Below are 16,922 nucleotides of genomic sequence, written 5' to 3'. Positions count from 1 at the left end.
CTCTCCTCCTCCTCTCCTCTCCTTCCTCTCTCTCTCTCTCTCTCTCTCTCTCTCTCTCTCTCTCTCTCCTCTCTCTCTCTCTCTCTCTCTTTCCTCTCTCTCTCTCTCTTTCCCGCCTCTCTCTCTCTCTCTCTCTCTCTCCTCTCTCTCTCTCTCTCTCTCTCTCTCTCTCTCTCTCCTCTCTCTCTCTCTCTTTCCCGCTCTCGCTCTCTCTTGCTCTCTCTTGCTCTCGCTCTTTCTTGCTCTCTCTCTCAATTTTCAATTTCAATTTAAGGGGCTTTATTGGCACAGGAAACATATGTTTACATTGACTTTTCTACTGTATTATTGATTGTATGTTTGTTTATTCCATGTGTAACTCTGTGTTGTTGTTTGTGTCGCACTGCTTTGCTTTATCTTGGCCAGGTCGCAGTTGTAAATGAGAACTTGTTCTCAACTAGACTGCCTGGCCTGCCTAAAATCAAATCAAATAGTTAAATAACAAAACGGAATATAAATAAACATAAATATAGGTTGTATTTACAATGGTGTTTGTTCTTCACTGGTTGCCCTTTTCTTGTGGCAACAGGTCACACATCTTGCTGCTGTGATGGCACACTGTGGAATTTCACCCAGTGGGTCTGTGTAATCTGAGGGAAATATGTGTCTCTAATATGGTCAGTGAAGTGGAGCTCAGTGACCATCTCATCTTGTGAGCAGTGAGTACATAGCCTGTCTTCTCTTGAGAGCCAGGTCTGCCTTCGGTGTCCTTTCTCAATAGCAATGCTCACTGAGTCTGTACATAGTCAAATATCAAATACTTCCTTCATTTTGCGTCAGTCACAGTGGTCAGGTATTTTGCCACTGTGTACTCTCTGTTTAGGGCCAAATAGCGTTCTAGTTTGCTCTGTTTGTTTGTTTGTTAAATACTTGACACATTGGAAATAATTATCTTTTTGTTTTCTCATGATTTGGTTGGGTCTAATTGTGCTGCTGTCCTGGGGCTTTGTGGGGTCTGTTTGTGTTTGTGAACAGAGCCCCAGGACCAGCTTGCTTAGGGGACTCGTCTCCAGGTTCATCACTCTGTAGGTGATGGCTTTGTTAAGGAAGGGTTTGGGAATCGCTTCCTTTTAGGTGGTTATAGAATTTAACAGCTCTTTTCTGGATTCTCTCTCTGTCTCTGTCTCTCTCTCTCTGTCTCTCTCTCTTTCTCTGTCTCTGTCTCCCTCTCTCTCTGTCTCTGTCTCTGTCTCTCTGTCTCTGTCTCTGTCTCTGTCTCTGTCTCTGTCTCTGTCTCTGTCTCTGTCTCTCTCCCTCTCTCTCGCTGTCTCTGTCTCTGTGTCTCTGTCTCTGTCTCTCTCTCTCTGTCTCTCTCTCTCTGTCTCTGTGTCTCTGTCTCTCTCTCTCTCTGTCTCTCTCTCTCCCTCTCTGTCTCTCTCTCTCCCTCTCTGTCTCTGTCTCTGTGTCTCTGTCTCTCTCAATTCAATTCAATTCAATTCAAGGGCTTTATTGGCATGGGAAACATGTGTTAACATTGCCAAAGCAAGTGAGGTAGACAACATACAAAGTGAATATATAAAGTGAAAAACAACAAAAATGAACAGTAAACATTACACATACAGAAGTTTCAAAACAGTAAAGACATTACAAATGTCATATTATATATATATACAGTGTTCTAACAATGTACAAATGGCTAAAGGACACAAGATAAAATAAATAAGCATAAATATGGGTTGTATTTACAATGGTGTTTGTTCTTCACTGGTTGCCCTTTTCTCGTGGCAACAGGTCACAAATCTTGCTGCTGTGATGGCACACTGTGGAATTTCACCCAGTAGATATGGGAGTTTTTCAAAATTGGATTTGTTTTCAAATTCTTTGTGGATCTGTGTAATCTGAGGGAAATATGTCTCTCTAATATGGTCATACATTGGGCAGGAGGTTAGGAAGTGCAGCTCAGTTTCCACCTCATTTTGTGGGCAGTGAGCACATAGCCTGTCTTCTCTTGAGAGCCAAGTCTGCCTACGGCGGCCTTTCTCAATAGCAAGGCTATGCTCACTGAGTCTGTACATAGTCAAGGCTTTCCTTAGTTTTGGGTCAGTCACAGTGGTCAGGTATTCTGCCGCTGTGTACTCTCTGTGTAGGGCCAAATAGCATTCTAGTTTGCTCTGTTTTTTTGTTAATTCTTTCCAATGTGTTAAGTAGTTATCTTTTTGTTTTCTCATGATTTGGTTGGGTCTAATTGTGCTGCTGTCCTGGGGCTCTGTAGTGTGTGTTTGTGTTTGTGAACAGAGCCCCAGGACCAGCTTGCTTAGGGGACTCTTCTCCAGGTTCATCTCTCTGTAGGTGATGGCTTTGTTATGGAAGGTTTGTGAATCGCTTCCTTTTAGGTGGTTGTAGAATTTAACAGCTCTTTTCTGGATTTTGATAATTAGTGGGTATCGGCCTAATTCTGCTCTGCATGCATTATTTGGTGTTCTACGTTGTACACGGAGGATATTTTTGCAGAATTCTGCGTGCAGAGTCTCAATTTGGTGTTTGTCCCATTTTGTGAAGTCTTGGTTGGTGAGCGGACCCCAGACCTCACAACCATAAAGGGCAATGGGCTCTATGACTGATTCAAGTATTTTTAGCCAGATCCTAATTGGTATGTTGAAATTTATGTTTCTTTTGATGGCATAGAATGCCCTTCTTGCCTTGTCTCTCAGATCGTTCACAGCTTTGTGGAAGTTACCTGTGGTGCTGATGTTTAGGCCAAGGTATGTATAGTTTTTTGTGTGCTCTAGGGCAACAGTGTCTAGATGGAATTTGTATTTGTGGTCCTGGTGACTGGACCTTTTTTGGAACACCATTATTTTGGTCTTACTGAGATTTACTGTCAGGGCCCAGGTCTGACAGAATCTGTGCATAAGATCTAGGTGCTGCTGTAGGCCCTCCTTGGTTGGTGACAGAAGCACCAGATCATCAGCAAACAGCAGACATTTGACTTCGGATTCTAGCAGGGGGAGGCCGGGTGCTGCAGACTTTTCTAGTGCCCTCGCCAATTCGTTGATATATATGTTGAAGAGGGTGGGGCTTAAGCTGCATCCCTGTCTAACCCCACGACCCTGTGTGAAGAAATGTGTGTGTTTTTTGCCAATTTTAACCGCACACTTGTTGTTTGTGTACATGGATTTTATAATGTCGTATGTTTTACCCCCAACACCACTTTCCATCAGTTTGTATAGCAGACCCTCATGCCAGATTGAGTCGAAGGCTTTTTTGAAATCAACAAAGCATGAGAAGACTTTGCCTTTGTTTTGGTTTGTTTGATTGTCAATTAGGGTGTGCAGGGTGAATACATGGTCTGTTGTACGGTAATTTGGTAAAAAGCCAATTTGACATTTGCTCAGTACATTGTTTTCATTGAGGAAATGTACGAGTCTGCTGTTAATAATAATGCAGAGGATTTTCCCAAGGTTACTGTTGACACATATTCCACGGTAGTTATTGGGGTCAAATTTGTCTCCACTTTTGTGGATTGGGGTGATCAGTCCTTGGTTCCAAATATTGGGGAAGATGCCAGAGCTAAGTATGATGTTAAAGAGTTTTAGTATAGCCAATTGGAATTTGTTGTCTGTATATTTGATCATTTCATTGAGGATACCATCAACACCACAGGCCTTTTTGGGTTGGAGGGTTTTTATTTTGTCCTGTAACTCTTTCAATGTAATTGGAGAATCCAGTGGGTTCTGGTAGTCTTTAATAGTTGATTCTAAGATCTGTGTTTGATCATGTATATGTTTTTGCTCTTTATTCTTTGTTATAGAGCCAAAAAGATTGGAGAAGTGGTTTACCCATACATCTCCATTTTGGATAGATAATTCTTCGTGTTGTTGTTTGTTTAGCGTTTTCCAATTTTCCCAGAAGTGGTTAGAGTCTATGGATTCTTCAATTGCATTGAGCTGATTTCTGACATGCTGTTCCTTCTTTTTCCGTAGTGTATTTCTGTATTGTTTTAGTGATTCACCATAGTGAAGGCGTAGACTCAGGTTTTCCGGGTCTCTATGTTTTTGGTTGGACAGGTTTCTCAATTTCTTTCTTAGATTTTTGCATTCTTCATCAAACCATTTGTCATTATTGTTAATTTTCTTCGGTTTTCTATTTGAGATTTTTAGATTTGATAGGGAAGCTGAGAGGTCAAATATACTGTTAAGATTTTCTACTGCCAAGTTTACACCTTCACTATTACAGTGGAACGTTTTACCCAGGAAATTGTCTAAGAGGGATTGAATTTGTTGTTGCCTAATTGTTTTTTGGTAGGTTTCCAAACTGCATTCCTTCCATCTATAGCATTTCTTAATGTTACTCAGTTCCTTTGGCTTTGATGCCTCATGATTGAGTATTGCTCTGTTTAAGTAGACTGTGATTTTGCTGTGGTCTGATAGGGGTGTCAGTGGGCTGACTGTGAACGCTCTGAGAGACTCTGGGTTGAGGTCAGTGATAAAGTAGTCTACAGTACTACTGCCAAGAGATGAGCTATAGGTGTACCTACCATAGGAGTCCCCTCGAAGCCTACCGTTGACTATGTACATACCCAGCGTGCGACAGAGCTGCAGGAGTTGTGACCCGTTTTTGTTGGTTATGTTGTCATAGTTGTGCCTAGGGGGGCATATGGGGGAGGGAATGCTGTCACCTCCAGGCAGGTGTTTGTCCCCCTGTGTGCTGAGGGTGTCAGGTTCTTGTCCGGTTCTGGCATTTAGGTCACCACAGACTAGTACATGTCCCTGGGCCTGGAAATGATTGATTTCCCCCTCCAGGATGGAGAAGCTGTCTTCATTAAAATATGGGGATTCTAGTGGGGGGATATAGGTAGCACACAGGAGGACATTTTTCTCTGTTAGGATAATTTCTTTTTGAATTTCTAGCCAAATGTAGAATGTTCCTGTTTTGATTAATTTAATGGAGTGAGTTAGGTCTGCTCTATACCAAATTAGCATACCCCCTGAGTCCCTTCCCTGTTTCACACCTGGTAGTTTGGTGGATGGGACTACCAGCTCTCTGTAACCTAGAGGGCAACCAGTGGGTCCATCTCCTCTATACCAGGTTTCTTGCAGGATGACAATGTCTGTATTACCGATTTCTTTGGTGAAGTCCGGGTTTCTGCTCTTTAGGCCAAAGGCAGATGACCTCAGGCCTTGGATATTCCAGGATAATATTGTGAAGGCTTTTTGTTCCATAGAGTGTCCAATGTTGTTGGTCGTGGTTTAGCCTCTCTCTCTCTCTCTCTCTCTCTCTCTCTCTCTGTCTCTGTCTCTCTGTCTCTGTCTCTCTCTCTCTCTGTCTCTGTCTCTCTCTCTCTGTCTCTCTCTCTCCCTCTCTGTCTCTGTCTCTGTCTCTGTCTCTGTGTCTCTGTCTCTCTCTCTCTCTCTCTCTGTGTCTCTCTCTCTCTCTCTGTCTCTCTCTCTCTCTATTTCTTTCACTCTCTTGCTCACACACACACACATAAACCCACGTAACCTGTGTTATCTGTCTGCTTCTCCTCCAGGTATGACGTGGACTCTAAAAGCCCAGACCTCTCCAAACACGTGAGTGGATACGCCTTCTCAAACCCAAAGCCAACAGGGATTGGCCAATACTCACAACAATTATCAACATCATTGGCTGAATCCATTGGCTTTCAAAGATATTAGTCCGCAATACAAGTTAACTGATATAACAGAGTCATCAGAGTTAGAAACCAGTTCAAACTCATCATGAACAATTAACCCAATATTCAGAGAGATTAAACATGTATTTCTGCTCTCTAATTGGCCAAACTCTTCTTATTTATGTCTTTGGTCTGATCGTGACGTTGCATGGTTTGAATAGTTGTGCCTGTTGAATGCTGCATGGTTTGATTTAGTTGTGCCTGTTGAATTTTGCTCAGCTTTATTAGTTGTGGCTGTTGAATGTGACATGGTTTTATTAGTTGTGCCATCTAAAAAGGCAATTGAACTGATTCCAGAGGCTGACCCAAAACAACGCCGGCGGAGGAGATGTACTCGGAGTGGTCTTCTAGTCTGACTTAATAGGCACACCACCCACCGCTTTTGAGTATATTACTCGCTAATGTTCCGACTCTGGATAAAAAAGTTGATGAGCTCAGGGCGATGGTCTCTTTCCAGAGAGACATCAGGGATTGTAACATACTCTGTTTCACAGAAACATGACTATCTCAGGATATACTGTCTGAGTCAGTCCAGCCAGCTGGGTTCTCAGTTCATCGCACAGACAGGAATAAATATCTCTCTGGGAAGAAGAAGAAGGGGGTGTATGTTTCATGATTAAGGACTCATGGTGCAACATAACATACAGGAGCTCATGTCCTTTTTGTTCACCCAAACTAGAATATCTCACAATCAAATGCCGACCATATTACATCCCAAGAGAATTCTCTTCGGTTATAGTCACAGCCGTGTATATTCCCCCTCAAGGCGATACCATGACGGCCCTCAAATAACTTCACTTTATGCAAACTGGAAACCACATATCCTGAAGCGACATTTATTGTAGCTATGGATTTTAACAAAGCAAATCTTAGGAAAAGGCTTTTGAAGTTCTTTCAACACATCGACTGTACTGTACACGCACTGCTAAAACAATCGACCATTGCTACTCCAACATCCGAGATGCCTACAGTCCCTCCTTTCGGTAAATCTGACCATGACACCATGTTGCTCCTCCCTTCCTATAGGCAGAAACTCAAACAGGAAGTGCTTGTGCTTAGGACTATTCAACGCTGGTCTGACCAATTGGAATATTGACGAATATATTGATATGGTGATTTATTTTCCATGAACCTTTATTTAACTAGTCAGTTAAGAACAAAGTCTTATTTACAATGACAGCCTACCAGGGAACATCGACATCCACAGCACCCAGGGAATAATGTCAGGATAGAGGCAAAGTGGAGTCGCAGTTCAACGGCTCAGACATGAGACGTATGCAGACAATCACGGACTGCAAAGGGAAAACCAGCCACGTCGCGTTGATTCCACACAACTAAACACCTTCTTTGCCCGCTTTGAGGGTAACACAGTGCCACCGACGCGGCCGGCTACCAAGGACTGTGGGCTCTACTTCTCCGTAGCCGTCGTGAGTGAGACATTGAACCCCTTTGTAACCCTCGCAAGGACGCGGCATCCCTAGCCGCATCCTCAGAACAAACGCAGACCAGCTGGCTGGTGTGTTTACAGACATATTCAATCTTTCCCTAACCCAGTCTGTTGTCCCCACATGCTTTAAGATGGCCACCATTGTTCCTGTACCCAAGAAAGCAAAGTTAACTGAACTAAATGACTATCGCCCGTAGCACTCACAGCTGTCATCATGAAGTGCTTTGAGAGACTAGTTATGGATCATATCACCTCTACCTTACCTGACACCCTAGACCCAATTTAATTTGCTTACTGCCCCAATAGATCCACAGACCATGCAATCGCCATCACACTGCACACTGCCTTATCCCACCTGGACAAGAGGAATACCTATTTAAGATCGTTGTTTATTGACTACAGCTCAGCATTCAACACCATAGTACCCTCCAAGCTCATCATTATGCCTGAGGCCCTGGGTCTGAACCCCGCCCTGTGCAACTGGGTCCTGGACTTCTTGACGGGCCGCCCCCAGGTGGTGAAGGTAGGAAACAACACCTCCACTTCGCTGATCCTCAACACTGGGACCCCACAATGTTGTGTGCTCAGCCCTCTCCTGTACTCCCTGTTCACCTATGACTGCGTGGCCACGCCTCCAACTCAATCATCAAGTTTGCAGACAAAACAACAGCAGTAGGCCCGATTACCAGCAACGACAAGACAGCCTACAGAGAGGAGGTGAGGGCCCTGGTGGAGTGGTGCCAGGAAAATAACCTCTCTCTCAACGTCAACAAAATGAATGAGCTGATCGTGGACTTCAGGAAACAGCAGAGGTAGCAGGACCATAGTGGAGAATTTCAAGTGTCATCAAGGCAACTATTGGCTACTTTGAAGAATTTAAAATATGAAATGTATTTTGATTTGTTTAACACTTTTTTGGTTACTACATGATTCCATATGTGTTATTTCATAGTTTTGATGTCTTCACTATTATTCTACAATGTAGAAAATCGTACAAATCAACAAAAACCTTGAATGAGTTGGTGTGGTCAAACTTTTGACTGGTACTGTATATATACAGTATATATCCATACAGTATGAAAACAATGTTATGAACAGTTTGTTTGTTCATAAAATGTTGTTGTTTCTAGAAGTGGATACAACGGCTCCGTGACCATACAGTAGGACACACCTCCTGTATGGTCAGTACGCCTGTATCGTATGCATCCAGTGAACAATGTGTAGTAGTAGTAGTAGTAGTATAGTAGTTGTAGTATTATTATATATCTTCATTATCAACACCATAATTTCTCATTAAATGCTTTTATCCATTGGTCTCCACATTTGAATTGGATAAACGGGATGTACAGATGTAGGATCTTAATTGGATCACTCTTTTATTACTGAGAATTGCAAACATGCAAACTTGTTGAGTATTTTAGTAACAAAACAAAAAAAGTATTCTAAAGTTCGTAATTTCCACTTTGAAAATTCAGACATGATTTGACCCGAAATAAAAATATATCAAACGCTACAAAAACAGCCATTAATTATAATCCACATAATAATTCAAAAAAAATTCTTGCGGCAGGATTATTTTCCTGCTGTAGCAAACTGGCTCAAATTAAGATCCTACATATGTATGAATCATTATGTCACTATTTGAATGCTCATAAGAGAATAACAGTCTGTTGTTTGGGACACTGTTGGGACAAAAGGCATTTAGAGAGGTCTTCATACACTGAAGAACCCATTTAACAGATGATTTCATGTATTTAGATATGTTTTGCATATCTCCAACTGTAGGATTTGATTTATTTGATTCCACCCTGACATTTGTATTCACTAACGGCTCTTATATGACATCTCACCTGTATTATCTCCTGCTACACTTCCTAGTTTGAGTGGTGCTGGGTGTTCTGGGTATTGTAGTGTTTGTGTGTATATGATGTGTTCTGTTGTTGTTGTTGTTGTTGTTGACCCTGCTGCCTGCTCTCCCCTTCTGGAAGCCATCTGATGTCAACGTACGTCTCTGCCTCTCTCCTCTCCTTCAGCACTGTAGCTGTAGTGATATTGTAGCTAGATATACAGAAAACGCATAGTTGTAACACTTGAAACACACTCTGCTAACCTCTGTATATGACCTCGTTCCCTTGTTTCGCTTTCCCATCACCTTGTCCAATGTTCACCCCACGTTGTTGTTTCCCTACATCCATGTTGACTGTCCCTCTCCCTGGGTCTTCCCTTCGTAACCCTATGCCTCCTCCATCCTGTCTCTCTTTCTGTCTTTCTGTCTTTCTGTCTCTCTCTCTCTCTCTCTCTCTCTCTTGCTCTCTCCCGCTCTCTCCCACTCTCTAATTCTCTCTCTCTCGCGCGCTCTCTCCGCTCTCTCCCACTCTCTAATTCTCTCTCTCTCTCTCTCTCTCTCTCTTTCTCGCGCTCTCTCCCGCTCTCTCCCACTCTCTAATTCTCTCTCTCGCGCTCTCTCTCTGTTCTCTCTCTCTTGCTCTCTCCACTCTCTTCCACTCTCTAATTCTCTCTCTCGCACTCTCTCTCTGTTCTCTCTCTGTTCTCTCTCTGTTCTCTCTCTCTTGCTCTCTCCACTCTCTCCCACTCTCTAATTCTCTCTCTCGCGCTGTTCTCTCTCTGTTCTCTCTCTCTTTCCACCTCCCTCCTTGTCACCCTCTCAGGACTTCTTGGGTCAGGTGTTCTGTACTCTGGGGGAGATCGTGGGGTCACCTGCCAGTCGACTGGAGAAACCACTGGGGTGAGTCAGTCTCAGCTCTGTTTTTTAACCACTGTTGTCCTGAAGTGGTTCTCAAAACCTCTCCTCAGCGACTCTTGTTGTCGTTTCACAATTTATTTGTGGCCATAAAGTAGCTTGACGATTAGTTCACAAGTTTGAATCAGGTGTGCTGGTTCTGGAATAGATGGCGTGTGGTTGGGTGTTCCCCGAGGAGAGGTTTGAGAAGCACTATCCTAAAGGAGACTGTTACGGTTGACAAGTTGGCCTCTGTCCTGTGGTGCTGAGCGCCAGATCTCTGTAGCCTAGTGGTTAGGACATTGGGCCAGTAACCGAAAGGTTCTGTCCCTGAACGAGGCAGTTAACCCACTGCTCCCTGGGTGCTGTGGATGTCGATTATGATTCATCTCTCTGATTCAGAGGGGTTGGGTTAAATGAGGAAGACGAATTCAGTTGTACAACCGACTAGGTAACCCACATTCCCCCTCTGGTTTCACAGCTGTCCATAGTGCTGAAATCTCTGATTTGCTTTCTGTTAACTTAACCCTCATGCTACCGACTGGGGCCATTGTGACCCCAGAGGCATAGTTTAGATCACAGCCCAAAGGTGGTTTATTAAATTCAGAACATGTTTCATGAATTTGTCAATCTACTTGATTTGAACTAATCGAAATCATTGTTTTGTGTTTCTGTATCAAACAACAAACAAATCGATGATACTGTAAGAAAAGTATTGTGTTTCATTTGATAACAGCCTAACATTGTGTATATTTCAGTCAGCCCACTCACACTTTAAAAATGAAAGAACTAGGCCCTTTGGGGTCATCCGGCCAATAACAACTCCTTCTGCCTGTAGTAACATAATAAATAGGAGCATTATTTGAACGTAGGTTTCTCTGGGGGCATAATGACAAGTTACAGGGTGGAAGGGCACCTGTGTGATTTTGAGTGATTTTGACCAGATAGACAGATCGTCTCCTGAGATAATACACCCCATGAACTCGTCTAAGATGGACTTTTCTACCCCACTTATTGTACAAAACCAACCCAAGAAAGCAAAACTGAACTAAATGGCTATCACCCCGTAGCACTTTGAGAGGTTATTTAAGGATCATATCACCTCTACCTTACCTGACACCCTAGACCCACTTCAATTTGCTTACCGCCCCAATATATGCACAGACGATGCAATCGCCATCACACTGCATACTGCCTTATCCCATCTGGACAAAAGGATTACCTATATAAGAATGCTGTTCATTGACTACAGCTCAGCATTCAACATCATTGTACCCTCCAAGCTCGTCATTAAGCTCGGGCCTTGGGTCTGAACTGCCCTGTGCAACTGGGTCCTGGACTTCCTGACGGGCCGCCCCCAGGTGGTGAAGGTAGGTAACAACACGTCTACTTTACCCTATCCTCAACACAGGAGTGCCACAAGGGTGCGTTCTCAGCCCTCTCCTGTACTCCCTGTTCACCCATGACTGCGTGGCCACGCATGCCTCCCACTCAGTCATCCATTTTGCAGATGACACAACAGTAGTAGGCCTGATTACCAACAATGACGAGACAGCTTACAAGGAGGAGGTGAGGGCCCTGGGAGAGTGGTGCCCAGAAAATAGCCTCTCACTCAACGTCAACAAAATGAACAACCGCAGGGCTCTCCAGAGGGTGGTGCGGTCTCTCCAACACCGGGGGCAAACTACCTGCCTTCCGGGACACCTACAGCACTACAGAAGAGTCTGAATGAGGGGCTGAAGAGTCTGAATGAGTGGCTGAAGAGGATAAATGAGGGGCTGAGGAGTCTGAATGAGTGGCTGAAGAGGATAAATGAGGGGCTGAGGAGTCTGAATGAGGGGCTGAAGAGTCTGAATGAGGGGATGAGGAGGATGAATGAGGGACTGAAGAGGATGAATGAGGGGCTGAAGAGGATGAATGAGGGGCTGAAGAGTCTGAATGAGGGGCTGAAGAGGATAAATGAGGGGCTGAAGAGTCTGAATGGTGGGCTGAAGAGGATGAATGAGGGGCTGAAGATGATGAATGAGGGGCTGAGGAGTCTGAATGAGGGGCTGAAGAGTCTGAATGAGGGGCTGAGGCGTCTGAATGAGGGGCTGAAGAGGATGATAAATGAAGGAAGTGTGTAGGAGTGGTGTGTTTATTGTGTTGGAGTGTGATGGACCTGACAGAGGGGATAGAAGTGCGTCACAGGGGTGAAAGTGGTGGTCGTGGGACTGTGTCTGTTTACTCCATGATTAAAGCACCACACTGCCTGTTTACCCTTACGGCCGGTACACAGGGTGCTTTATTACAGCAGACATGGACTGATCATGGAGGGAGCTGCAGGCATCTAGAAGGAAGATCTGTACTGTAGATCATGTTATTGAGGATTAATGAGCTTTGAGCTGATATCCAACTGTCTGGGCTGTGTGTGGGTGTATTTACCACCCGTAGGGCGAAGGCATGGCAGGATCATCTAACACACAGAATGCTGTATGGTGCAGGTATCATCTGGCTCCGCCCAGACGCTATGCCACGCCCACGGATGTCACTTTCTTCTTCACAATGAGTCTGGATACATTCCAGACCCTTCACTGAGCGCAAACACATTCAGGGCTGTCTGATTGGTTCTGAAACCAATGGGTTGGGCCAGAGTCGGGACATACGTGGTACTTTGAAAATTTGCCATTAGCTTTGATACTCTGATTGGTTATAGACGGTCCAATCGCCGATGACTTTGTTTTGTACAACGCCCCCCCCACTGGTCATAGATGTCAAGAGGTCTGAATAGTAGTAAGAGAGGCTGTGTGAGTAGTAGTGGGAGAGGCTGTGTGAGTAGTAGTGGGAGAGGCTATGTCAGTAGTAGTGGGAGAGGCTGTGTGAGTAGTAGTGGGAGAGGCTGTGTGAATAGTAGTGGGAGAGGCTGTGTGAGTAGTAGTGGGAGAGGCTGTGTGAGTAGTAGTGGAAGAGGCTGTGTGAGTAGTAGTGGGAGAGGCTGTGTGAGTAGTAGTGGGAGAGGCTGTGTGAGTAGTAGTGGGAGAGGCTGTGACACACGGTCTCTCAATTCAATTCAATTCAAGGGGATTTATTGGCATGGGAAACATGTGTTAACATTGCCAAAGCAAGTGAGGTAGATAATATACAAAAGTGAAATGAACAATAAAAATGAACAGGTAACATTACACATACAGAAGTTTCAAAACAATAAAGACATTGCAAATGTCATATTATATATATACAGTGTTGTAACAATGTACAAATGGTTCAAGTACACAAGGGAAAATAAATAAACATAAGTATGAGTTGTATTTACAATGGTGTTTGTTTTTCACTGGTTGCCCTTTTCTTGTGGCAACAGGTCACACATCTTGCTGCTGTGATGGCACACTGTGGAATTTCACCCAGTAGATATGGGAGTTTATCAAAATTGGATTTGTTTTCAAATTCTTTGTGGATCTGTGTAATCTGAGGGAAATGTGTCTCTCTAATATGGTCATACATTGGGCAGGAGGTTAGGAAGTGCAGCTCAGTTTCCACCTCATTTTGTGGGCCTCTCTCTCTCTCTCGCTCTCGCTCTCCTTCTCTCTCACACACACTCATGCATGTAAACACACACAAGCACACACACACATTCACAAATTCTCCCATACGCACACACATATTGGAGAATCACACAAGTGCTCTCTAGCTGTCTCAAGCACACACACATTTTTTGTTATCAGTGCCTGCCCTAATATAACCTAATATACCTAATATAATATAGTCACCTAATAATGGAAAAGCCAGTGTGTATTTTGGTTCTCCTCTCCTCTCTCTCATGTGATTGTACTACTGGCTTTAATCTCATTTAAAGCTGTCATTGTCTTGCTGGAAGGTAGTCAGACGGGGAGGGAGGGAGGGAAGGAGGGAGGGAGGGAGGGAGGGAGGGAGGGAGGGAGGGAGGGAGGGAGGGAGGGAGGGAGGGAGGGAGGGAGGGAGGGAGGGAGGGAGGGAGGGAGGGAGGGAGGGAGGGAGGGAGGGAGGGGGAGAGAGAGAGAGAGAGAGAGAGGATCTTCTACAAGAAGTAGAAGATGAACAAGAACAAGAAGTAGAAGTAGAAGATGAACAAGAACAAGAAGTAGAAGTAGAAGTAGAAGATGAACAAGAACAAGAAGTAGAAGTAGAAGTAGAAGATGAACAAGAACAAGAAGTAGAAGTAGAAGTAGAAGATGAACAAGAACAAGAAGTAGAAGTAGAAGTAGAAGATGAACAAGAACAAGAAGTAGAAGTAGAAGTAGAAGATGAACAAGAACAAGAAGTAGAAGTAGAAGTAGAAGATGAACAAGAAGTAGAAGTAGAAGATGAACAAGAACAAGAAGTAGAAGTAGAAGTAGAAGATGATCAAGAACAAGAAGTAGAAGTAGAAGTAGGGGATGAACAAGAACAAGAAGTAGAAGTAGAAGTAGAAGATGAACAAGAACAAGAAGTAGAAGATGAACAAGAACAAGAAGTAGAAGATGGACAAGAACAAGAAGTAGAAGATGAACAAGAACAAGAAGTAGAAGATGAACAAGAACAAGAAGTAGAAGATGAACAAGAACAAGAAGTAGAAAAACAAGTAGAAGAACAAGAACAAGAAGTAGTAGAAGAAGCAGTAAAAGAAGAAGAAGAAGAAGAAGTAGAAGACCAAGAAGAAGAAGTAGAACAAGAAGAAGTTGAACAAGAAGAAGAAGTAGAACAAGAAGAAGTTGAACAAGAAGAAGAAGTAGAACAAGAAGTTGAAGAAGAAGTAGAACTAGAAGAAGTTGAACAAGAAGAAGAAGAAGAAGCTTGTGTGAGGAGGGCAGCCAGTTGACAAGACAGGTGTGAGGTGGTGTTTGTGTGTTTGTCTGAAAAGAGAGCGTGCTGTTTTATACCTTGATTTATTTCTGTTCCACTTCTATTGTCAAGGGCCTCTCCTTGTGTCTGGAGAGAGGAGACTCAGAGACTAGCTGGTAATTATTACAGAACAGTAATGAATGCATGATGAGCGTATCTGCCCCAAGGACTCAGCAGACTCTTCCTGACGTTATTTATTAATTAAACCATATTCTTTAGTGGTTATATTGTAATTATTTCTTAATGACATTATATTGTTAAGTTACAAGTGACACGCCTACTGCTCACAAGTGACACGCCTACTGACTAATGACCCAGCTACAGCTTTAATTGGTTGTACAGTGATTTGTGATTGGCCTTTATTCAACCAAAACCTGTATGTGGAAGTTTCTGGGTAAGGCAATAGAATGTTTGTGCCGTGAGGAAGTAGGTCATGACTGAAATCCAGAGATTCAGGACCAAGTGTAGAAGCACTTACACCAACAGTATTTCTAACCTTTTGGAGGGAAAGATATATAGATTGAGAGCGAGAGAGAGAGAGACAAAGAAAGACAAGGAGAGAGAGAGACAAAGAGAGACAAGGAGAGAGAGAGACAAAGAGAGACAAGGAGAGACAAGGAGAGAGAGAGACAAAGAGAGACAAGGAGAGAGAGACAAAGAGAGACAAGTAGAGAGAGAGAGACAAAGAGAGACAAGGAGAGACAAGGAGAGAGAGAGACAAAGAGAGACAAGGAGAGAGAGACAAAGAGAGACAAAAAGAGACAAGGAGAGAGAGAGAGACAAAGAGAGACAAGGAGAGACAAGGAGAGAGAGAGAGACAAGGAGAGAGAGAGAGACAAAGAGAGACGAGGAGAGAGAGACAAAGAGAGACAAGGAGAGAGAGAGAGAGACAAAGAGAGACAAGGAGAGAGAGAGAGATAAGGAGAGAGAGAGACAAAGAGAGACAAGGAGAGAGAGACAAAGAGAGACAAGGAGAGAGAGAGACAAAGAGAGACAAGGAGAGAGAGAGAGACAAAGAAAGAGAGAGAGACAAACACAACTAAATACCCCTGTGTAGGGAGGAGAAATAAAGAAAAAGAGAGAGGGAGGAGGGAAGAGAGATGTACATCAACAAAAGACATTTGTTTCATCTCAACATCAAACTCTCTGTTGCTGTTCTGGATATTACTCCCCGTGCAGTCTTGCTTGGATGCATATTTTATTGAGGAGAATAAATCCTCTCTGCCTATATTTACATAACCACTGAGATAAATAACCTGTGTCCCTATTTCCTACATAGTACACTGTCTTTTTCTCAGAGCCTAATCAAAAGTAATGCACCGTGTGTGGAACAGGGCTCCATTTGGGACAGACCCATATAGTTCAACCAGATAGAGACAGATTGGGTGGTTGGAGTCCTAGAGGGCCAGTGTGGTGGAGACAGGTTGGACCGAGCCATATAGTTCAACCAGATAGAGACAGACTGGGTGGTTGGAGCCCTAGAGGGCCAGTGTGGTGGAGACAGGTTGGACCGAGCCATATAGTTCAACCAGATAGAGACAGACTGGGTGGTTGGAGTCCTAGAGGGCCAGTGTGGTGGAGACAGGTTGGACCGAGCCATATAGTTCAACCAGATAGAGACAGACTGGGTGGTTGGAGTCCTAGAGGGCCAGTGTGGTGGAGACAGGTTGGACCGAGCCATATATGTCAACCAGATAGAGACAGACTGGGTGGTTGGAGTCCTAGAGGGCCAGTGTGGTGGAGACAGGTTGGACCGAGCCATATAGTTCAACCAGATAGAGACAGACTGGGTGGTTGGAGTCCTAGAGGGGCAGTGTGGTGGAGACAGGTTGGACCGAGCCATATAGTTCAACCAGATAGAGACAGACTGGGTGGTTGGAGTCCTAGAGGGGCAGTGTGGTGGAGACAGGTTGGACCGAGCCATATATTTCAACCAGATAGAGACAGACTGGGTGGTTGGAGTCCTAGAGGGGCAGTGTGGTGGAGACAGGTTGGACCGAGCCATATAGTTCAACCAGATAGAGACAGACTGGGTGGTTGGAGTCCTAGAGGGGCAGTGTGGTGAAGACAGGTTGGACCGAGCCATATAGTTCAACCAGATAGAGACAGACTGGGTGGTTGGAGTCCTAGAGGGGCAGTGTGGTGAAGACAGGTTGGACCCTGATCAATCCAAAACCTGTTGATGGGAAGTCCAACAATGAAAGCATGATTTCAGTGATACACAGATA

The 16,922-nt window shown here is 44.0% G+C and overlaps 1 pseudogene; it reads left to right on the top strand.

Annotated features, from left to right (window-relative positions):
• LOC109879052 (copine-5-like) overlaps positions 1–16,922 on the top strand; it is a 248,728-nt pseudogene that overhangs the window by 100,601 nt on the left and 131,205 nt on the right.

Source organism: Oncorhynchus kisutch, linkage group LG1 (genome assembly GCF_002021735.2).
Source record: "Oncorhynchus kisutch isolate 150728-3 linkage group LG1, Okis_V2, whole genome shotgun sequence".
NCBI lineage: Eukaryota > Metazoa > Chordata > Actinopteri > Salmoniformes > Salmonidae > Oncorhynchus > Oncorhynchus kisutch.
This window is presented reverse-complemented; position numbering and strand designations above follow the sequence as displayed.